Here is a 25822-nt window from a genome sequence, read left to right on the forward strand (position 1 = left end):
GGTTTAAACTAAAGTACTGTCTACTAAAGTTTATAGGAATTTCCTGACTTAGGAAATCCTCACTTTTACTCTGTTGAATCACTTACTCTATACTGCTCTATTCTACCTCCCGTTTTTATTTTTTCAGACTCCCTTCTATTTTTTTTTTTTTTAAACTTTTCCCTAAGACTCCCTCCCACTCTTGCAGGGATAATTTCTATTGGCTCTCGGGAGATCAGTTTAACACACGACGCCTCATTGGCCATGAGAACACCTCTTCTCCCTCCGAGTCTACTCTGCTGCAAAACAGGTCCTAAAGCCATCCAAATATAGTCTATACGGAATTTTTGTATTTACATTAGTAGCATTTTACCACTGGGCTACATCATTATTTGATGTATGGTTTAGTGTTATAAAACAATATTTTGTTGTTATTGTTTACAGTCTGGATGAGGTTAAAATTCCCCATTCAGATAAAATTGTGAGAATGCGTGTTCAACAGCAGTGCTTATTGATAAATTGGCTGTTGACTGCGCATATGAGAAACCCTGTGCCGAATGTGGTCAAGGGATAAACTAGGTAATTGATAGCTAGTTAATACCTCGACCACAATATATAAACAAGCAGCTTTGGCTGAACGGGGTGAGTGTGTTCAGAGGTGGACCAAGAGTTGGGGGTAAAGCAAAAGAAACCAGAAATACAACAATTGGTACTAGTGTAAAACTAGTATGATACTTGTTTTGTTCCATGTCTATTTTTTTGGCCACTGTGCCATTTTGTTTGTACCAGTGTTTTGTGTTCGTTGAAATCTTTGATTTATTAGTAAAAACTTGTGCATCAGCACTTCCATACCCTGGTACTGTGAATGTCTACTCCCTGGTCTGACGTCACCCGCAAACCATCTTTCCACATGGATCAAAACCACAAGATGGCTGTCTCTTTTGCAGAAACAAAACAACAGAAACAACTGCTATTACATTATGAATATTGTGTGGAGCCAGCATACATTGCACTGATTGTTCTGGAGTGTCATGTGACCATGAATACTGACTTTAATTACTTCAGGGTCAAAAATAAAACAATACAACCCAAAACCAAATATATTAGAAAATGCAGTCAGCTGTGCAACTACTGCAATAGGAATACTATTAGTACATGGCTGCTATATGATGGTTGGGCCACTTTTTAACATCAGGGCTACCATGGTAGCTCTGTCCTAAGATGGGGGTGTATTTGGGTAACCTAATGTCATAATAGAAAACAGATTCTCCATTTCTTATTCTCTTGTTTGGCTGTGAGTTGAATCATTTATATGTTTTCTTGATTTTGTTCCATACAAATGTACATAATTCTGCTGTGCTGGTAACCCAATTAATGTTAAACTGCTTTTTCAGTCATGGGGTGGGAGATTGGAGATCTATGTAGAAAAGCAAAACTTTTAAAAGCTTGTCAGTAATAATGTTCTCAAATCAGGTTTCTGGGTATAGCTTGTTTCTTTTTGTCCAGATTGCTCAAGTGTCCTGGGGTTGTTACAACATATGCAACAGCTTTTTTTTTTTTTAATTATTTATTTATTTCTTCATTTTTAAGTGCATCACAGATTGGTTATTTATTTCAGGCTGTCAACATTTTTTGTATTTATCAATGCCCAAAAGTACTTACCCAGTCACTGAATTTATATAAGATACCAGAAATGTAGGCTGTAGGTTTACAGTTCACAGTCCAGTGCCATTTTAACTTGTTTAGTTTAGTTTGTTTTGCTGTGACCCTCTTGTTCTGCAAAATCAGAATCAGTATTGTGACAAAATCCAAGATGTGGAATACAAACCATCTCATACCTCTCAAACCTCATTTCAGGCTAGCCTGCACATCTATAACCCAGACTGGACTGAAGATGGCTTGCTTTAGGCGCGATCACCAGATCATTATTGTGAGGTATATGTATAACAAATTATCTGGGGTAAATCAAGTTAAACACAGAGATTAGTACATCAATTCATTATATTATCTTAAAAGGAAAAAGTATGTAACTTTTACAATTTAATGCAAATAAATATAATTAAAATACCAAGATTAACTTAATTAAATGCACCTTTTTTATGTTCATGTTACAGCTATTTTCATATTTTAAACCATTGTGAAGTAACTTACAAAAAATAGATGGTGAGTAAGTAGATTCAAGAAAATGCACAGAGTCCTTTTCTTCAATCAGTTGCCAGGTTTATTGAAATATGCAGGGAGTCTGGTCCCAGGTACAGGACATTCAACACTCAACATTACAATGTTTGCATGACATTAAATACCCTTCTGTATAGATGGTCCACCTCCCCTTTCTCTGACATTAACCAATGGCCAAGGTAATTTAATTTATTGTGTGAGTGTTAATGTGTGTGTGTCTGTGTGTGTAGTCTAGTGTGACAACCTCTGAACTCAGTGCATTTTTCACACTCCTGGAGACAAAAGGTCCATACATCTGCCTTTTGTTATCTCCTTGCGACCCCCTTTGATGCCAGTGGGATTATCTCTTTTGATCTCTCTGAAGTCTAGAGCCTGTTCCCTTCTAGTCCACAGCATTGTTATCTCATTAGCTTGCAGTCATTGTTGGGTAGTTTGTAGACGCATCGTCTCTATCAGTGGTTAGCAGTAGATGCAATTTGAACCAAACAGTCTTCTATCTGCAATATTAGTCTCTTTTCAGAAAAGAACACCAGTATAGCTCTGCTAGTCCACATGCGTAGCAAACCCCTAATCAATTCTCAATCCATGTTTTCCAACACATTGGCTTAATAGATGCTATCTACATCAGTGCTTACTTAAAATTCAAAAATAAAATCAGACAAGTCCATTTATAAGTGAAATTACTTTTGTTTATTTAAATGTTACAACATTTAGTAGGTTAAATGTATGAGCATAGCATTTCTAAATAGCTAGTTTTATAATGTTGATTCCGAGTATGTTCCAAGTTTCTGCTGTTACTTTCTATAAGCACTGTGTAATGGATCTCCTTCTGGAGACGTATGAGTTAATAACCAGAGAGCCTTTGCATCATGCTGTGTTGTGGTAAATGCATTGGATTTCTAAAGTATTTAAAACAAGACTTATAAAGCAATTTAGTTCTTGCCTTTGGTAACTTTTGAAAGTCACTTCCATTCTTTTTAAGCAATAACACAAAGATAAAGAATTGCCACTTTTAATTAGCCTCATCTTCACATCTAAACTCCTAGTTAGGTATAACAATGGCCGTCATCTTCAGTCAGATACACACTTTACCTATATTAATGAAAACAGAAATATACACAGGATTTTTTTTTTTTGTATTAAACTTCCATTGAACTGAATCTATCTCTTTGTTGCCAGTATGGTGCTCATATTTCCATTGAATTCTTCATATTTCCCAGATAACAGATGATTCATTCCACAGATGGGGATTGCCAATTCTTCTAATAGGATTTTTCTCTTCCTCTTCAGATTGCTTGTCTTTCTATTATTAGAAGAAAAAAAATGTAACCCAGCCGTAGACCTTAATAACATTATCTCTGGTGCCATCACACTTCTGTCAAGACATACAGGGATTGAGATTCACTGTCAGGTTTGGACAGGCCAGACCCCCCCCAAGGGTTTTTTTTTTTATTTTTATTATTATTAACTGAGTGAATTGTCACCTTGCTATGTAATTATTTGAATGGGATTTATGTCACTATTGCATTCTTGCTGGAGCTGTGTTTTCACTATTAGGATCCACCGTATCTGCTTTAAGTGGAATATCAGCATTTGGATTCATACTAATCAAGAAAAAATAACTTTCAAATGGAAAATGTTTATTTACAGTGTTACCGGTTTAAAAATGTTTTAAATTTGTCTTTTTTTTTATTTAGTCGAGCAAATTATTTTTATTATTTTCTCCCAATTTTGATATGTCCAATTATCTTTAGGCTCAGCTCACCACTACCACCCCTGTGCTGACTCGGGAGCGGCAAAGACGAACACACACTGTCCACCAAAGCGTGTTCCGTCAGCCGACCGCTTTTTTTCACACTGCGGACTCACCGTGCAGCCACCCAGGATCTACAGCGTCAGAGGACAACACAGCTTACACCAAGCCCGTAGGCGCCTGGCCAGACTACAGGGGTCGCTGGTGCATTGTGAGCTAAGGACACCCATGCCGACCTAAACCCTCCCACCCCTGGGCAATGCTCAGCCAATTGTGCGCCGCCCCCTAGGAGCTCCCGTCCATGGTCGGTTATGGAATAGCCTAGACTTGACCCAGTGATGTCCAGGCTATAGGATGCATTCTGCACTCCATGCAGAGCGTCTTTACTGGATACGCCACTCAGGAGCCCCAATTTGTCATTTTTCTTAGCTAATAGTGGCCCAGAGTGCCTAATGCAGCTGAACAGATGGGCCTCAACAGGTTAAAAGTTTGGGAACCTCTACTTTACAGTACCTTGCTTACCTCCTACGGGGGGGTGTTATTGTTTTTATTAACTCTGTAAAACCACGTATCTCTATCACACATTTTATGTTCTGTTGATTAAAAAAAAATACAATATTTCCGCTTACCACCTTAATAATTTTGTTCATGCCGTGGAGCTTCTAAACAACAGCCACTGCTTGCAAGCTGACTGACACCGTCTGCCAGGAAACAGAATGCAGGGCGAAAGTTGCAACTAAGATCGTCATGGTGACAAATGGTAATTAAGCAACAGCGGGTGCGTTAAATAACTGAACCCCCCCCCCCCCCCCCCCCCCCAGTCTGAGCAGCTCAGAAAGAACCCACAACGGCTCGGTTCTGCTTTAGATTTACTGCAGTCGATCATGGTGGTGCCTTATTACCATTGAGCCTATGGCCAAAAACAAACATTCATGAAAAGTGGAACATAGATGGGACAACTACCCAAAAGTGGGACAAAAGTAACATTTTACTAAACCTGTGGGGCCACCAGGATGTGCTCCCTAAAAAGGGGACTGTCACGGGAAAATGTTAGCTCTATGTATAGAGAGATTAACTTGATTATCATGACTAAAACTTTGCCTGTCTGACTTCCCTGACACCAATATCTAACTCCTGAACCTTTGACTACCTAATCCAGCTTTGACCCTAATTCCCCTCGATCAATTCTTCCTTTATTACATTACAGTTTCCAACGCTGTTAAATTCATTAAAGCAGCAGGCCACTGCACCTAGCTCGCAAAAGTGGATATTTTAGACAATTTTAAAGTCATGCCCATTCATCCCTCCCTCCACCACCTGTATGGGATCTGCTGGGAAGGTAAATACTACTTCACAACCCAACTTACCTTTGGCTGCTACAGCAGCCCCAAAATATTCGACACTTTGTCCGAGACCCTCTGCTGGATCCTTCTTAACACATACCGAGTACGTTTCCTTCGCTATCTCCTAGACGACTTTCTCCTTGTATCCACCCGCTTTGGACCCCCCACTCAAGCAATCTACAATCTGCGATCCCTGTTTTCTTCAGTAGGCGTCCCACTCTGAAGATAAAACCATCAGCCCAGCAACCCGACTAGAATTCCTCAGAACCGCCTTGATACCGTCAAATTCAAAGCCAGCCTCCAAATCAACAAACTGGAGCTCATTTGTCAGTTCATTAACAATTTCAAAGTATTAAAATCAATCTCCAAATGCAATCTGTTATCTCTCCTCGGCCACTTCAATTTCACAATTCGCATTATTCTTCAAGGCAGAACATTCATATCTCACCTTCTCGCTCTCTCATCAACTGTAAAAAAACCTGGATTCTTATGTGCAAAATCTCCTCAGAATGTGGTACACCTTGCTGCAGCACTGGAATGGCCTCTCATTATTCTACAATGATTTCATTTCAGTCCCTCATGATCTATCCCTTTTTACTTAGGATTCGAGGGGTTTCTAATCAACAAGTGGTTCTACAATACTTGGGCCCCCAAAATTCAAAACTTATCTCCCCACCTCATGTCCTCAGCTCTGTTTGAAATCTACCCCATCGTTGCAGCAGCACATCTCTGAGGGCACTGTTGGTCTAATAAATCGATATTATTTTTCAGCGACAACCAGTCAACCGTATACATTATTAATAAAGACAGATTATCCTCCCCTCTCATCATGCAGCTACTTTGCCGTTTAGTCTGGATGTCAGATTCCCAGAATTTCATCATACAAGCTCAACATCTTCCAGGCATCTACAATAATGCAGCTGATGCTTTATCTCGCCTACAGGTAGTCAAGTCCTAGCAGCTCATCTTCAATTAAATCCAACCCTCTCCAACCTCCTCCTATTGGCAAGATTCTATATGCACAAGCCTGGGTGACTTTCTCTACCTTCTTGGCTCAGAACAAGATATCCCCTATACCCTTTAACAAAAATTGGATCATAGCTTTCATTGTTCATGCTCAGCACACACTGCATTTATCTCCAACCACTATAAAAACCAACATTTCAGGAATTCAAATCCACTTCCATAGCATGTCCATTCCCTTGCTGACCCTTCTCTCCATCCCAGCAGTACATCTGACACCAGAATCGGAATCACCAAGAGCCTTCCCCCTTCATCTCCTTCCAGAATCAACATAACCATCAATATCCTTAATACCCTGACATCAATTCTCAGGTCAAGATGTTTCAATCCATTCGATGACATCATCATGGAAACAATGTGCCTAACCACCTTCTTTGGATTTTTGAGAAGTTCAAGGTTGTCCTGGAAGAAAACTTGCTTCCTTCTGCTCTGACAATGTTCCCCAACTCTGAGGATTGGTTTTTCTAGCAGGACAATGCTTCATGCCTCACAGCCAGGTCAATCAAGGTGTGGATGGAGGACCACCAGATCAAGACCCTGTCATGGCAAGTCCAATCTCCAGACCTGAACAACATTGAAAACCTCTGGAATATGATCAAGAGGAAGATGGATGGTCACAAGCCATCAAACAAAGCTGAGCTGCTTGAATTATTGCGCCAGGAGTGGCATAAAGACACCCAACATCAATGTGAAAGACTGGTGGAGAGCATGCGAAGACACATGAAAGCTATGCTTGAACATCAGGGTTATTCCACCAAATATTGATTTCTGAACTATTCCTAAGTTAAAACATTAGTATTGTGTTGTTTAAAAATGAATATGAACTTATTTTCTTTGCATTATTCGAGGTCTGACAACACTGCATCTTTTTTGTTATTTTGACCAGTTGTCATTTTCTGCAAATAAATGCTCTAAATGACAATATTTTTATTTGGAATTTTGGAGAAATGTTGTCAGTAGTTTATAGAATAAAACAAAAATGTTCATTTTACCCAAACACATACCTATAAATAGTAAAACCAGAAAAACTGATAATTTTGCAGTGGTCTCTTAATTTTTTCCAGAGCTGTGTGTGTGTATATATATATATATATATATATATATATATATATATATATATATATATATATATATATATATATATATATATATATATATATATATATAAACATCTCAAACCATCAGTAGACCCAGGGTTGCAGAAATTTATGGAGATATAATACATTATACATAGAACTACCGCAACTGTCATTTTGACTGTCATAGTAAAAACAGTGGGTTTGGCTTAGTGCTGCTGAACCTGATAGCTTTGTACTTGTTTTGAATGATTACAGGAGACATTTTCAGACGTGATTTATCTATCAACAGCTGTAAAATACTTATTTTTGAGTTTAAATGAATAAACCAATACAACGCAGGAATGCAAAGCAAGTCTTAGGCGTGAGTATATTGAAAAAAAAAAGTTACTGAATTATAGTGTATCAAACTAGCTATTGCAAGACTGGAGACGGAAATTACCACTGAATAGCTAACAGAGTCGAACTCAGGCACAAAATAAAAGGGTAAACAGAAAGCACTTGCATAAAACAAATTTCGGGCACTATTCTCTCCTGCTTCACAGAGTGTTTTAAGCTCCCGCTGCATGTCAAAAGTCATCTCTGAACTGCTAAAACTACTCTGTTTTGTAGCCTAGCATTTACAATCATAAGTCCCCTTCCAACACCACCCCCAAGTCTCGTGTCCGTGCTCGACTTGTAACAAGTTTTCTTCATTTGTAACAAGCAGGCTGCAAAAACTGTGTCACAGACAATATCCTGAAGGAAAACAAACAATAACATCAAAATGTCTGATTTACAAAGAAATTAGGAGAAAATACAAGTGAGGAAATTGGAATTAAAGGTAAGCACTATGTTTGGTATGTTAAAATACATACTGTTTTGACTACAATTAACACAGAACAGTTTCGTAGCATGCGACGCTGCAGTAGTTTTATGCGTATTTTAATATAACGTAAAAAAGACCGCTACTACATCATGTCAAATCCAAATCGGGTTAATTTCTCTCCAATATAGAAGTATATATTTATCCCATTTTCAACAATACATTTTCAGTTGTGCAGTGTGTGCATGTATATGTATGCACAGACCATTTGCAAGTAAGCACCGTCTTGACAATGAGAAAACAGCTATTAATGTAAATGTTAGCTTGTGTAGTTCAGGAGGCGTGCAGCAGGGGCTTCCAATTTCCTATCAACCTCAGCTATAACCTCAGCCCTCAGTTTCAGCTCTCCTGCCTCTACTTTCGGTATCCAAGTTCAGTCAGTTGGTCCCATTTGCTTCCACAACCCCCATCCAGAATCCTCAGCTTCTCCAAATGCTATTTGACTGAATCCTACTCTCAGTAACCTCCTTCAATCTGCTCAGCATTACATGTCTGCAGCCCTCCACCTTGTTCAAGAGCTCCTATTCTACAGCCTGCTCAGTGTCTTGAATCCTCTGCCCCCAGATTCGAATAATCATAGCCCTTCAATCAAAACCTGGCTCTCATGGTCCGTGCTAGGGATTCTCTCCAACTCCCTCCAGTCTCTCCACATCAACATTCCGCCTGACCCTCTGTGGGATTCTTAAGACCTTTCCCCCTGCCTCACCTTCCTGTCTGTCCATATTAACATATATTCTCCATTTGCTAATTTCCACTCTTCTGAAAAGCCGCTTCTCCCCCTACAATGATTTACCTTAATTCCTACCTATTATATATTATATTATCTATTGTCACTTGTCTCTGGTTCTCAACCCACCTCTCCACCCTCCTCTCCAGGACAGGCCTCCCTCTTCAGCTTTATTCACCTCATTCATTCCGTATCAGTGCAGCCACCTCCGGTGCAAGGGCCAGCATCAATCAGAGCCTGATCAAGACCATGGGGCGCTGGTCCTCTTCTGCAGTGGATTCTTATGTTCATTCATCTCGCTCCGACATAGTTGCAGCCCATTCCAAATTGCTAGTATGCCCGAAGTTGGGGCTACCTGTCTGCCGGAGCCACTAAAGGTTTTCCCCTAATTAGCTTCAAGGGGTTTTTTCCTCTCCACTGAGCAGCAGGTATACACATAGTCATATCCTACTAAATTTACTAACCATCCTCCTGTTTGTCCCGTCTGTCCTTCTAGTCTTTTGTTTATGTTATGCGCTGGCATGTGTTCTCTTTTGTTTGTCTCACGGTGTAGGAGATTTGGTGAGGAGCCGGGGGTCCATCCTTTCGGGAGGCAAGTGATCTCACTTCCCCGACCTCAGGGCAAGCTTCAGCCTCCCTTGACCTTCAGGGGGGTTCTCACCATGTGAGTCAGAGTGGACCCCCGGCCACACTCTGTTCTTTTGCAGCTCCTGCGCTTATCTTGCATCACTCAAGGCTGTTCTATACTATGTCTCAGTTCGGGACGTGGCTACTCATGCTCAAGTCCCATTGTGAGGCGAGAGTGTATTAAATGGAATGTCCAGACAGTAATTTATGTGTACAGAAATAAAATAATTTATTTTTATTTTCTATACACAACAAAAGGATTAAATAACAAACGAAAAACAAAATGGTGTGAGGGAAGGAGTGCAGGGGTGGAATCCAAAACAAACTGATGACTCGTCTTTAATTTGTCTTCGTGGTGACCATACATAAACAAAAAAAAGACAAATGAAATGTTAGTATTTTAAAAAATCCCGCTGCACAAAATCAGTCTCTCCCTTCACCCGTTACTCCTCCTACTTTACTTTCGGACCAACCCCGAACACAGTAGTACGTTCCCTTTAGTATGTAATGTCCCGCCTCTGTAGTCAGTGGAACACCAATCCCCAACCGACACGTGTCCTTCTCCTTCACTTGACTCCAGTGGCTGGAAGTTACATACTCGTACTTCCGCCCCTCACCAAGGTGCCGCCCCTCAAAAGATGACTTTTGCCATGGTCACGAGATCTTGGTAAGGGAAGTCCCGAGTTGGTTTGATGCCATCTACTGTCGGGAGGCTGAATCACAGACCGAAAACCCTTTGACTCATCACACCCATACTAACCACTATGCCTTGTTCTTATCTCAGGTCCCAGGCAGCTTGAATTCTTGGCCAATTTGGGGTCTAATGAGTGCCCCTTTACAGAAGTTTCAGACGCTGGGTCACTCTCCCTCTCTATCAATTTTCGTGTCCCGGTCTTCCAGGACCGTCTTTCTCTGAGGGGCGGCTCCCCGAGTCATAACCTTCATATGTTTTCGGTTGCTAGGTCCTTCGACCCTGGGCTCGTGTCGGCATCGCCGCCCTCAGTCAGTGACCACTTTCTGTATCCTGTCTTCGTTTGTGTCTAAATTGCTGTGCCTATGTTGCAAGATTTTATGCTTCATTACCTGATTTAATTCTGACATTTCAAATGTTTGATGTATTATATATTGTTGTTTATTAGCCACAAAATTACAACTTAGAAATTTGCTCTTTAATAGGCAAAAGGGAAATTCAATTTAACATAATTGTAGCTACCAAAATAATTTCATAAATCTTACCTGTTTTGCACTTCCATGAGCTACATAGGTCTCAAATGTGCAGTTTTAAAAGAAACACATTTTATATCACACATGTATTTTCATGTTAAACATGTCCTCCTTCAGGTGAAATGACCAGGAAAGTGCAACAGTAACTGCACTCAGACATGTCGTGTGTAGTATCATGCAGTTTATCATGTTTAAAGTAAGAATACAAGTTTATTATAACGTGTTTCTTTCAAAACAGGACATTTGAGAGAAGTTTTTATTGATAATTGTTTAATGTCCATGGAGTCTTATGTAGTTATGTCAGCTGGTAAAGCTGTCCTTTACCTGTCCTTTTTAGCAGCTTTTCCTGTCTTTTCTACTATGCATCAAAATGTGTTAAGAACCTGGTGGACCATAGTACTCCAAACTTGACCATAAATACTCCCAAATAAAGTGACTAGTTTCAGCTGTTCACACTTTTTTTTTTAAAATGAATATTTTCACCCTGATTTTCTCCCAATTTGGGAAAGCCAGCTTTTGTCCCCATGCAGCAATTATTATTATTATTTAATAAGTCATTTAGCAGACGCCTAAAGTGACTTACAGAGACTAGGGAGTGAACTATCCATCACAACTGCTGCTGCAGAGTCACTTACAATAGGACCTCAGTTTTACATCTCATTTGAAAGACGGAGCACCAGCAGGTTAAGTGACTTGTTCAGGGTCACACCCAGTGAGTCAGTGGCTGAGCTGAGATTGAACTGGGAACCTTCTAGCAAGAAGCCCCTTTCTCTAACCACTGGACCACCAACTCTCCCCACATGGCTCAGGAGACCCAAAGTGGGTGTCCTCCAATCCCACGACCAAGCCAACTTTTTCACTCAGGAAATCCAGAGTGGATGTCAGTGAGCAACCGATCTGTGGATGACAAAGGCCAGCCTTGCATGTGTCCACTTTTAAGCTCACTGGGTGCCTGGCCAGCAGCGTTCACTGTAGTGCGATGAGGAGAAACACCCTGCAGGTTTCACCTCCCTAACCCACAGGAGGGCCAGACCCAATACGACGCTCCCTTTGGAGTCCCCAGAAAAGACCAACCTCCACTGTACAACCATCCCGTGAATCTGCAAGGAACGATTCACCCTATGTCCCTTGTGGCTGCGCTTCTACCAGGGGAGCCACTTGGGCACTCCCAGCTGTGCACACTTTTAATCAAGTCTGTGTAGGTTATCAAACATTTCAATGTAGAAGAACTAATCAACTAAAGGTGAAGTAACTAACTAGGATGAATTTATAACACTATCTCTCACTGTTATGGTAAGAACATAAGAAAAGTTTGAGAATGAGAAAAAGGCCATTCAGACCATCAAGACTCATCCCTTGTTAGCAGCACTTTCCCTTATTGGGGGGAGGGGGGGAACTAATTTAAAAGCACAGAATATAGCCTTTTTAAATGTTCTATTACCACAACTGACTTCTACTTTACCTGGTAGGCTATACCATACATTTCTTTTTGGCCTACTGGACTTGGTATTCCCAGGCTGTCTCCCATCCAAGTACTAACCAAGCCCAGCTTTGCATAGTTTCTGCAAGCAGACAAGATCTGACTTCCTCAAGCTGGTTGGTATATTTTGTCTTTGAATATACCTAACTGTACCTAATCTTCATGCTGCACATGCAACTTGGTGAAATACCCACACTTCAAGCCAGTGTCTCTTAGGGGACCCACTCACAATGCAGCTTAGTGAAAGATACCCACACTGCAACTTTGTGTCTGTTAGTTAAACCCACTCACAATGCAGCTTAGTGAAAGATACCCAACCTCTGTCACTTAAGGGATTGTGGCAAAATGGTTTGCAATGCGCAGGTGTAGAGGTGATGCAGTGCTCAAGTCAAGGACAAACAACAAAGTACTGGTTTATTTATAATCCAAAGTCTGATGACAACAGTAAACAATAAAGTGAACAGGGAATACACAGTGATGCATACTGCTCCGTTAAATCCACAGGTTCAGTCCCGAAATAATATACACAGTATTTTTAAATACACACTAATACACAAAATACAGTCGTAAATCCAAAGTGAGTACTGTAGTGCTCGTGGTGCAAATACAATTTATCATGATCAAAGTGCAGTGTTGTCTGGGTTGTGCTGGCCTGTAGCGACAGCTCTGGATCGCGTTAGCTGTCAAATAATAACAAATAAGTAGATTTTAGACAAATAAAACAAACAAAACACTCACAATATATTTTATATTCTCCTTCTGGTTCAGCATTTACTATACAAAGGAACAGGTCACCTCGCTACGTCCTCTTATATACCATCAATCACACCCCCTTGGTTAACGATTGCAACCACTCCTTCAATCCACGACTGCCACATCGTTTCCCTTCTGGGTCAATGAGTTGGTGTACCATAGCTCCACCCCCTTTCTAGATGTCCGACTTCTGTCTAACCCTAGGAATGAATTGTTTGGCCATCCAGTCCAGGGCACTCTGTTCCCTTTACACAGTGCCTCAGAGGTCGGGAGGGAAATTTATCACCAAGAATCATTCAGTCTCTGTCACAGGGAACCACTCACAATGCAGCAGCCAGTGTACAGTAGGTAGCATATCCAAGTCTGCCAGCTGTAATCATGAAAGGTAGGCATCTGTTTTTCTTTTACATTTCACTGCGTAAGCTGCTTATGGGTACAATTGGGAATATCTTAGGCTACATTTGCTTAAAATGGAGGAGCAGGTGTATTTGTCAAGCAAAGGTTTGATTAAACAAGGAGCTTAGACTCAAATGGGGCTCCCAATTGTTGCTATAATGTTAAAACCCATAGTAATCCAAGTCCCGGAAGTTTAAAGATTAACTCCATTATGTCTTTTTTTAACTAGCTTTTTGTTCCAGGATTATTTGTATATATTGTTTAAATGTGTTATGTGAAACAATATGGTGGTGGGTTCATTCACATTAACTTGTTCAGTGCTATACTGCAGCTCAGCTTGCTTGGGGAAACTTGAACACCACCAATCCCTGCAATGAAAATAAATAGATGAATCCATGCAGTTTGATTGGTGCATTTTGCTGCTACCTGCTCAGAAGAAAAACTGATGCTAATTATGGTATTGGGGACAACATGTAAAGACCATGCTTCAAGGAGATTGGCTGTTACATGAAGCATTTTTAAATATTGAAAGCTATTTCAGGTTAAACAGAACAACAGCAAGGTTTAATATTTCAGAGTCCACTATTAGAATGAAAATGAACAATTTATTACATTGATATATAAACATGCCTGTAAATGATTAAATTTTTGATTAAAAATTTGGAGCCCCTAGCTGAAAATGGCAGAAAATGTAATGCATAAAGTATATTAATTAAATGAATAACTAATGCCAGCGGGCAGTAAGTGACACTTGATGCCACCTTCCCTCTAGACAAGGCACACCGCAAGGTGGTGGCAGCGGAGGAGGGGGACCAAACAAAGAAACGACAAAGGGGTGTAGACAAAGGGGGCCTATATATTATCAAGGCCTAATTTTGACAGACATAAAATGTACAGTCGGTACAGCATCCTGGCAAAACAGCTGGACCACTACCCAACCAGACACCTTTATTATTTCATGGGCCTCACTTTAGCCTGGATTATACTGAAAGAAGTTGGGTGGTCCCTCTACAATATTGCACAATGAGTGGAATTTGTCTTTATTCTTCACAGAGTGCTTTTGTTTGACAGTTTGATTCAGTACTTGCATCACAGCTAAGTTTGCCAGCAATGGCTGTGTAGTCCATCCACTTAATCACACATGACTGTTTAAGGATGTCTGGAGAGCTCCCTATTGCTCTTCCCAGTGATATGGCAAATTACTATCGTACCACTTTCCTATCACACCTCGCTCCCGCTCTCTCCTTCAAGACATGGCATTATTCGCCAGATGTTTTATCTTGTTAAAGGAAGGTGTGATAAATAATATATGAGACGATTTAATGCAGGAGAAGCTCAGATGACCTCCTATGCCCTATTCAACAGCCCGGTAATCAGCCTTTGACCCTTGAATAAAACACACATGCTTTACTTAAAATCAGTTGTTTACCATCTCTGAAAGTGTCAAGCATTTAAGCTAGACATCTGATGAAGTCATTAGCCAAAGTGTGCCTACTTACCTAGATCCTTTAATATTGTATTTTATAGTCTACCATTCTGTGGTTTTAATAGGTCAAGAATTTAAGCACTTTCAGTAATTATTGGTGCCCAATTAATCAAATAATTTATCAGCTGGAATTCTGACTGCTAAAGAGACAGAAAATGTCTACATCTGCATCATCTGGTCGGAGAACAGAACATGTATCAGCTGCTCCCTGTTCTGCAGGACGCCTGGACCCAATCCAGCTCTGGCCCTGCTGGTATCCTGCACTCCAGCCCTGAGCATCTGTGGGGAGCAGCAGGGGGCAAACAGGCCCTTTTGAAGAGCAGTAGGGAGGGGTGTCTTTAATTAGATCCACTTGATAAACTAGCAACTATGAGAAAAATTCACATATATTCAGCAAAAAATCTGACAATTATGAAAATAAATATTACAATCTGTTTATAAATGATTAAGTAACCCCCCACCCAAGCTATCCAATTGAAAATGTGCCGATCTTCTTCAGCGCAACCACTGAATATACTAGGGGTTCTAGAATGTTTCCTGAGTTCAGAGGTAGCAGGTCTTGTGCCTTCAATATGTTTTCTGAGTTCAGCTGTAGCAGGTCTTGTGTGTTCAATGTTTTCTGATTCAGTGGCAGCAGGTCTTGTGTGCTCAATATGTTTTCTGAGTTTAGTGGTAGCAGGTCTTGTGTGTTCAGTATGTTTTCTGATTCAGTGGCAGCAGGTCTTGTGTGCTCAATATGTTTTCTGAGTTTAGTGGTAGCAGGTCTTGTGTGTTCAGTATGTTTTCTGATTCAGTGGCAGCAGGTCTTGTGTGCTCAATATGTTTTCTGAGTTTAGTGGTAGCAGGTCTTGTGTGTTCAGTATGTTTTCTGATTCAGTGGCAGCAGGTCTTGTGTGCTCAATGTTTTCTGAGTTTAGTGGTAGCAGGTCTTGTGGTCCACCAGGTTATTTCTCCTATTTGGTTTAATCTTCAATGGTTCATAATAGTGCAATGCCTCCATCTGGAAAAACTAGACTGTGCACACCTACCACAGTGCACAGGAATGCACTCCAGGAAACTTATTTTTATATACCCAGCAGTGCAATAGTAATAATAATTCAGAATGGAGTCAACAACATGAAATAAACTTAATTAAAATAAATGTATTTTAATAGAAATGGTAAGCGCTGCCTGCAATACTCAGATGCCTACCAGTAGGTGGCTTCATAACATGTAACCACACAGTTGAGTGAACTCACTTGAATAGCTCAAATAAAAAATAAATAGAACACTATACTCAGTTATAATTTGTAGACACACACACTTGAATTGGTCAAATAGAAAGGTATTTCAATGTATAGTAACACAGTAATATATACATTATATAGCTATTAAACCAAAAATAAAGTTTACTAAATAAAAATGCAATCACTCACGCATTCACACAGTACATAATAAAACGACGACAAAATTAAATTATTATTTTAGTACAAAATTATAACAGTAACCAGACAAACAATGAAAAAGGAAACTTAAAATGACTTTACAGATATTTTCAATTGAGTGCAGTCATATAGTAAATTAAAAAAAGAGACGCCTTTGTTATTTCAGTTCAAGTACTTTTAAGATGACACGCTTGCTGCTTTGTGGGAGCGACCCAGTAGTATCCGAGTAGAAAGACAAAAAAATAATATCCAAACGCAGTTGTTTAAAGCAAAATCCCCCAAAAAATCCACTTAGATTAATTCAAATGAACAGTTCAAGTTAAACTCTCTTAACTAATATATAAATTATACAGTTCCAAATCTTCATCACGTGGGTATTTTATTTGATTTAATTTTTGTATAGAATTATTTTAAATTGATGCCATGAAATAAAAAGGAGTCCTTTTTACTCACAGTCTTTGAACTGGGAAAACAGGATTTTTAGATGAAATCTCTGGTCTGTATGAATCTGATTCTCGCAAAGCTTCAGCAGTCACAGCGCGGTTCTGGTCTTGGTATCCAAGTAGCAGATGGTACAAACCAAATTAAACGCTGTTTTAGATTTTCAAACAGTTTCCTATGGGCCAAAACACAGTCTTTAACTCTTCTTTTTACTTTTTATTTATTTCTTTAATTATGCTGAGGTATTGAATTGGTCTTTAATCGAATGCTAACGGAACGTATTCTACGCAGCTCCACAGGTCACCGTCACCCTAACCCCAAAACGATTAGCACACTGCTATTTGAAGAGTGGCGATAAACAAACACTACAAACTGAGTCTTTTATTTATAGAAGAGGCAAAAAAGTGAAACAGTGCAAGAAGTGCTCAGGCAAATGTTCCGGTCACATGACCATTCATCAATACTAGCGAATTAGGAACACCTGAGTATTTAAGGTCTTGATTCAATTAAAGATAAATATCAGAGGTCAGGTGTTCAATTAAAGCCAAAACAACATGTTCACAGACCAATTAATATGTTAATATACTGATAGACTAGAATATATTACTAAATACTATTATAACATGTCATTATAGGACAAGTTACAGAAAAATAGCAAAGATAACAATGACAGAAATCATCAGTTAAATACATAATATTGTTAATTATTGAATTTTAAGATCTATTGATTAGACTATTTCAATTCCTATAGATCTACTAGAGCCAAAATAATACAAATGTATAACACTGATGTTAATTATCAAATAAACATTAATGATATAAAGAATACAAAAGCAATACAAAAAAAGAAAAATATTGATTATATATTTTAGGTAACATGATAATCCTAGTTCTGCATTAATGCCTTCTGGCTGTACTGTCTTGAGATAGAAGATCCATTTTGCTTCACATTGAAGTAATTTTTGATTTAAGTCACCCCCTCTACGAGACTGAAATAATCTTTGTATAAAACCAAATTTTAAGTCTGAAATTGAGTGTTTTACCTCTGCAAAATGTCTAGCCAGTAGTGTACGTCTTTTTAGTTGACTTTTGGTTTTACCAATATATTGTAACTTACAAGGGCAGGAAATTAAATAAACTACAAAATCATATGTGCAGGTAATAACTTGTGAAATCTTGTATTCTTTTTTAGTTACATAACTTATAAAGGTTTTAGTTTTAATAGCATTCTCACAAGCTGTACATTTCCAACATGGAAAGAATCAGTTTATAACTGTACCCCAGTTTAAATTTTTAGCTGTATCTTTAAAAGAATGGTTTAATCAGTTCTAACAAGAATGGCCCGCATGTCTGCCTCTATAGTGTGTAAAAAGGGGCATTGATTGAAATATTTTGCTACCAATAGTACCAGTTGATAAGATATGCCAGTGTTGTTTAATAATATTTTTAATCTCATGATTGTATGTAGTAAAAGTCTTGCAACAAATAGAAGATAATTCTTTGCTATTCTTATTCACATGAGGATTTGTATCTGTTTTGAACTTTAAAAAGAGCTTTATCTAACTAATCCCTTGAGTAATTCCTAGATCGAAATTGGTTGTACATTTTGTCAGCTTCAGTGTCAGAATCTTCAGATTGAAAAAAAAAAAAAAGTGTTTGAGCCGCAAACATTGACTGTAAGGGTTACCCTTTTGAGTGGTACAAAGTGAAAGCTAGAAGCACGAGAAAAAAAAGCCTTGAAAGTATCATATTCTAAGTTAAAATGAACAGAGAAAATCAGACCATTCAAGAAATACTTTAAGTTCTAGATCGATGCCAGACCATAACAGTAAAATATCATATTATTACCCATCATTATATATATAAAGATTTATTGGGTGATTACTTATAAACACTTTCTGGAATATGCTCAGATTCATATGTTGAATTTAAAAAGCAATCAATTTCTGATTTGAAAACAGTAGTGGGATCACTTGCCAATTTCTTTTAAAAGTCAATGTCAGATAATTGGCATTTCTGTATTATAGAAATCTTTAGACAATAAAACGAGGCCTGGTTTAACAATCAAATTCTCATACATTTGATGGCCCTTCATCTTTACTACAATTATTTGGCATTTTAATTTTATTCGTTAGTAGCAGAGTATCAACATCTCTTTCAACCAGTTGCAGTATGTTTCAATGGCTGCCATATTAATTTGTGGACAAAATGTATTTTTCATTCTGAAAAACATTAATGTCCTAGAGAAAGTTGTATCAGAAGGTGTACTGTATCTGTTATAGAAATATTTTAATTTTAAAGAACGAAAAAATTATTGAAAAAAATTGAAAGGGGTTGGTCGATTGGAACATATGAAAATCCTTTATTTAGAAAAGATTGATGAGAGTTTGTGAGGCCTTGACCATTTAGATTAAAAATTAAGTTGTTTTTCTCATTCTGTTCCGATATTCCATGTTGTCTTTTCCTCTTCGTATGCCCCGCACCTCGTTTTCCCCTCATCTTAATTTCCCGTTTCAGATATCGACGAGGTACAAAAATAATTAAATATAAATATTACAATCTGTTTATAAAATGATTATTTATGGTCAATTTCTTTTAATGAAATCAATTTGCAATCAAACCCACATTCTGTTTTGCTATGTTATAGATTTATTGAGCCGGCACACATCATGGTGTGACAGACATGCTGAGTCCGCTCTCTGAGGCGTTTCAGTTCTGTGTGATTAAGGCTTTTGTCTAGTGAGCTTTTTTGATGATTTCAATGATTTTCCTGTCAATCAGATGATCACATTTCCTGCTTTACAGTCTGTCCGGTAAGCTCTATGTTTTAGGCTTACAATTCTGACAGGTCATTCTTGCCGATATCTCATATCAGTACGACCAGCATTATCCCCAGTCCCTCTTTTTATATGATCTTTTATATTCTTTTCTTGTATTTACACTTTATTTAGGACATACAGATGCATGCAAATAAATCAAACGGTTTCTTTTTGGTATCTAATTACTTTGAACCACTGGAGACAAATTTAGCTGCAGTGCAGGTACCAGAAGGAAGCAGCAAACATGACTTCTATTTTATTTACTTTAATATATCTCTATACTCGAAGGAGCTAAAGATGGGAAAAAGGCATGTTAAATATTTTTACCTGTCAGTTTGTATGGAAATTCCACAGTGTTTCACAGAATGTTATGGTATATACTGCAGGTCGTCTGGTTGGAACACAGCTAATGCACTGCAGTCTTATAGGTGGATCATTAAATTGTTGTCCCTTTGTATAATTGTACAGTAGGAATCTCCAGGTGACCTGGCTCAATAGAAATTCAGACTTAGCTCCATTTCCTCTCAGATGGAAGTGCATATGTTACAGTGACTTTGCATGTAGTTTTATTCCTTCTTTAAACTGCAAATTACTCTATTGATATGAAAGTATGGACTGATATTGTAGCGATCTCAGTTAATGCAAGCAGGCACATCACATAGGGCGAGGCAGCTCTTTTGTACAGGGGTATCAGCGCTATGCTTCAGTGCAAGAGGTCCCGGGGTCGCGCCCGCTCTCCACCTGTGTGTGGATTGCCTCGCCCTGTCTGATGTGCCTGCCTGCAGGAACCGAGACCGCTACAATTTTTTTTTTTTTTTTCCCACAAAAAAATAAGTGAAAGAAAAAAAACAATAAAACAATCCTGTTGAGTGTATAAATTTTTCAAATATGGGGTTTAGTTTGAAACATAGTAGCAAAACATTATTTGAAATAATGCTCTGTATATTGGACAGGCAGTATAACAATATTCAACAAGAAAGCACTACCAGTTTTTGTAAGTCTCCTAATTAGGGTAGCATCAGCAATGCTGATTCTGATCTTATTTTGAAACCATTTTCCTTTACAGAAGCTTTTGTGTTTGTTATTACTGGTCTGTAACCCTCAAGCCACACCTTTGTGGTCAAGAAGGTTGTCAGGGCTTCTTACTTGTTAAGAAAGAGCAGCATGGTACAAGGTGTTTCTCTTTCAATTCGAATGACAACCATTACCGAATGGGAAGAGCCTCTCTGACCGTCAATCTCTGAGCAAATATACAAAAGCTGCCCTATCAGGGCCCTGCTGTGAGGGGGAAGTCTGTCCCACCTCCTGTTGAAGAGGGATGTTCTCACAGTAGCACATCGCCATTTTCTCTCTCCTCTCTGGGACAGGTCGAAGATAGGTTTTGCTTTTGCGTACCGAATTTGGCTGATTTGTTTGGTTTTTCCAAATAAATTTCAAAACAAATCCACAGTAATCACACTCTCGAGCGTTGGTAAATTGGCTCTCGCTATATTCTCGCATCAGTTTTCTGGCTAAAGCTGGTTTCGACCCCTCTTCAGGGATTATCGAGGGGTCTTTACTCTCTCACTACACAAGGCTTCGTGTAGTTGATACACCATGTGGGAGCTGTTCTGGTGCTGTAAGGAGACCCCGCGGTGTCGTCCTTTACTCCGATTCAATCGGTCACAGCGACCAAAAAAAAAAAAAAAACACCTGTCTGCAGGCTGCTCATTGAGCGCAGCAGTTTAAAAAAAAAAAAAAAAAAAAAAATGGAAAGCATGTCGGTCCAGTCTACTGGGTCCTCTGCTGGTTTTGACCAGTGTGACCGGTGTGCGGCAAAATTGCCCAGGCAGGACGGGCACCGATCCTGTGCCAGGTGCCTAGAGCTAGAGCATGCAGCCAAGGCACTGGCAGGTGAGCTGGACTGCTCTCCATGTCGGAAGTTCGAGGAGAACTAAGCGACGGAGAGCAGCCCTATCCCCAGCAGAGTCTCTCTCCTCAAGCCATGGGAGATCTGTGGTCCAAGAGCCTCCGCAGAGGTCGTCCAGGACCCCCTCTGCTACAGTGACCAGGGAACCCTCCCGCACAACTGGATCACTCTCCCCTTCCCCACCACCGGTATAGAGGTGCAGTCACCTCTCAGGGGAGGCGAGATGGTCACCGCCAAGGGGGTACCATTCAAGGGGACGCTCACCAGGGGACAGACGGTCGCCGGGCAGGCACCACTCCCCTTCACATGTGTCACAGAGGGAGGAGTTCCGGGTGCTAATGCAGCGTGCAGCTGCAGCCACGGACGTCCCCTGGCTGGTGGAACAGGAGGGAAAGGGGAATCGCTTCCTCCAGCAGAGAGGGCACCCACAGCACGCCCTCACCTTATGCCAGGACTTCCTGGATTTGGTGCACTCCTCCTGGGGCAACCCAGCATCTGCACTCTCAGCCTCCAGAACAGCAGAGTCTCTGCTCTTAACTGCAGGAGCCCAAGAAGCGGGTCTAGGTGCATTCCACACCATTGGGGACACGGTCACGGTGTTGGTACAAGGTTCCACCTTCACCAAGGGGGATAAGAACCCAATGTGCCTGTCAAAGCCTTGAGAACAACGGACGAGATGCTGAAAAAGGCATACGGCACAGGGGAGCTCCAGGCGGTGGCTAAGGCAATGACTGATCTAATAGGGGAGTTAGGTCATGCATCAGAGAGGTTGCTGGCGACGATGGTGGCCGCTTGCCGGCATTTGTGGCTGACGCAAGCCAAGGTCGTAGAGACGGAGAAGGTGGTGCTGCTGGATGCCCCCATTACACTGGGGCAGACCTTTGGGGCAACACTTCAACGTGAGTCTTGAGAGGTCCCACAAGGCCACAGAGGTTGCCTCAAAGTTCTCACACCTTCTGGCTTACAGTCAGCGCCGAAGGTGGGATACAAGGGTCTGAACACCGCTCTGCACAAGCAGGCAGAGGCAGAGGCAGGGCCAGCGGCAGGGGACCACTGCAGGCCAGGGGTAACCGGTTCTCCAGCTGGAGACCGAGGCTGGGGCCTAAGAAAGACCCACCCCCTCCCAAGCCCAAGGGAGACCACCTTGAGGGGCCCCGGCTGTCACTATCCCCCCCACAACCGGACTGACCAACGGCAACAACCCATAGCAAGGCTGCACCCAGGAATCCTGGGTGCTATTGACTATGAGACACTGATATGCTCTACAATTCCGCATAGGTCCGCCATCCTTCAAGGGTGTGCTCCTCACCACCGTCGAACCAGCGAGGGCGATACTCCTTCAACAGGAGATCGTCAGTTTTCAAAGGAAGAACGCTGTATGCTTGGTAAGTCCAAGTAATGCCCTCAGCGGCTTTAACTCCAGGTACTTCCTGGTGCCCAAAAGGGATGGCGGTTTCAGACCAATTATGGACCTCAGGGTCCTCAAGATGGACAAGATGCCTATTTTCACATCTGGATCCATTCCGCGCACAGAAAATATCTGCGCTTCACCTTGCAAGGCAACGTGTACGAATTCTGTGTGCTGCCATGTGGCCTCTCGCTGGCGCCCCACATATTTTCAAAGTGCATGGATGCAGCACTGGCATCACTCAGGTTGCGGGGTATTCAGATCCTGAACTATCAGGACGATTGTTTGGCTTGCACGCAGTCAAAAGCACGCGCAGAGGCGCACACAAAACAGGTCATAGATCATGTCTCGAAGTTAGGGCTCTCAATACATCAACAGAAGAGCAACTTCGTACTGTCTCAGTCCACAGTTTTCCTGGGGATCAAACTGAACTCTGTGAGCATGCTTGCCTTACTGTCGGTAGACGTCTGTCGGTTGTTGGAGACCGCATTCTCCCTATTCAGAGAAGACGCTCTCCTACAGGTCAAACTATATCAAATGATGGCAGCCTCCTCGAGAATCCTTCCACTGGGGCTGCTGAGAATGCGACCGCTTCAAGCCTGGGTGAATACGCTCAAGGTTCACCCGATCCGAGATCGGTACTGGCTGGTGCAAGTGTCCAGACAATGCCGGAAGACACTGGAGTGGTGGCTTCATCCTGGCAATCTGCGCCTCGGATCTCCCCTCGGATCCCCTCACAGAAGGGAAGTGATCACTACAGACCCCTCCAGTCTGGGCTGGTGAGTGGTCTGGAACGGGAGAGGAATAAGAGGTCAGTGGAAGGGACATTGGCAGCAAGCGCACATAAATGCGCAAGAGCTGATATGATATTAACCTTCTTCCAACACCTGTTTGACGCAGGAAAATCAGCATCCACTTTGAAGGTATACCTGGCAGCAATAACAATGTGCCATGACAAAATTGATTCTGTTTCCTCTGGGGCACATTTCCTGGCAGTGCAGTTTCTTAAAGGGGCTCTGAGGCTTCGTCCTCCCATGAAAAGTATGGTCCCCAAGTGAGATCTAGAACTGGTACTGCAGACCCTTATGGGTCCCCCATTTGAGCCCATGGCGTCAGCAGAACTGCACTCTGTTTCATTAAAAGTGGCATTTTTAATAGCCATTATGTCTGCCAGACGAGTAAGTGAGCATCATGCGCTGTCCATCGATGACACATGTATGGCTTTCACTGGAAGTGACTCGTGGGTAATATTAAGAACAAATCCATCCTTTTTGCCAAAGGTGGTATCCTCATTCCATATTAACCAATCAGTGTTTTCGGAAACTTTCAGTACCCATAAAAGAGATGAAAATGCCATCAATATATCTGGGTTTACTCTTTCTAGGGCTTCATTGTAAAAAAAAATACAATAAATAAGGTTTATTTATATAGTTTTTAATAGTGCTTATAAATCTGTTTGAAAAATGAGAATGAACTAATAAACACACTCTAAAAGAAAAAGGCAAACTTAATTTGTTAATAAACATGGGCTTTACAAAAACAGTCCATAACAATAAATAACCCTTTAACACATTGTCACACATATATGAGTTATTATTTTCTATTGACTGGCAGTGCCATCAGAAAAATACTTGTATTTGTGGCACCGACGATCACGGTATACGTGACGATATAGGTGGCCAGTCACTGGAACCAAAAACCTCTCCATACAGGTGAGTGTGTTTTCTACTGTGAAGGCAACATATTTTGTTTTATTTTTTATAATTGAAATCCTTGTATGACATGTGTTTTTGCTCATAAAGAACACAGGGCAAGAAACTCTACTCTGCTTGCAATGTAAATAAATTGCATGTATTCACAAGTCTGTGTGATTCAAAAGAATTGTAGGAAAATTGCTAATATCGCAAGGGTATGGAAATGAATGCATTTAAATTCATCTAAACAGGAAATTAAACTCAGACTACATCAAACTGATGCAGTATATTTGCGTATGCAATGAGACAAGGGTGCAAGGGGATCATTTATGAAAGGGTGCTAAACTTTATGGTACACGATAATTGCAATTAGTGTGCATAGTGATAATTTATTAGTGCGTATGGAAACCAGGCTTTTAAACGCTGTTTAAACCTATTTTTCTGGCCTGAAAAATAGTGAGATGCAGTTCAATTCTTTTTACTGACTTAATTTGTTTGATTCATTCAGTTTAGTGAATCAATTCAACAGAATTGTTAGTTTGATTCACTGATTAACGAACATGAAATTAATACACATGAAACATCTGGCAGCAAAGGCCATTTAAGTTAAACTGTGAACCACTTGGTGTTCCAAAAAAAAAAAAAATATATATATATATATATATATATATATATATATATATATATATATATATATATATATATATATATATATATATATATATATTTGGTTACTGTTGGTTAGTTAGGTTCCCACTTATGTTTAGTTAGTGTTCGAAAAGAGCTATTTTTGTTTTATTTTTGTAATAACTAAAGTGCGCGTTAGCGCTTATTCTTTGAAAAATCAAGTTCCTGAGTCCTGGGTCTGTTTTTAAATGGGCAATGAACCGTGTCGAGGAAGCACAGGTTCTTACCTGCCAGTTTTACCTCCCCAATAGAAACAAACTGAAACCTATCAGAAAGATAAGACTTGAATCAGGATAGGACAAGGACAGACAGCCCTACTGTGCTTTAAAGACAATTCAATAGAATGGAATGGTCTACAGTATCAAAGGCAGCACTTAGATCTAGAAGAATTAAAACTGATGGAAAGCCTGAGTCAGAGCTTATCAGCAGATCATTCACAACTCTGATAAGGGCTGCCTTTGTTTCTGTGTGCAACACGAAAACCAGACTGAAACTTCTTGAATATACCATTGAGTTAGAAATTTCTAGCA

Source organism: Polyodon spathula, chromosome 17 (assembly GCF_017654505.1).
Source record: "Polyodon spathula isolate WHYD16114869_AA chromosome 17, ASM1765450v1, whole genome shotgun sequence".
Lineage (NCBI taxonomy): Eukaryota > Metazoa > Chordata > Actinopteri > Acipenseriformes > Polyodontidae > Polyodon > Polyodon spathula.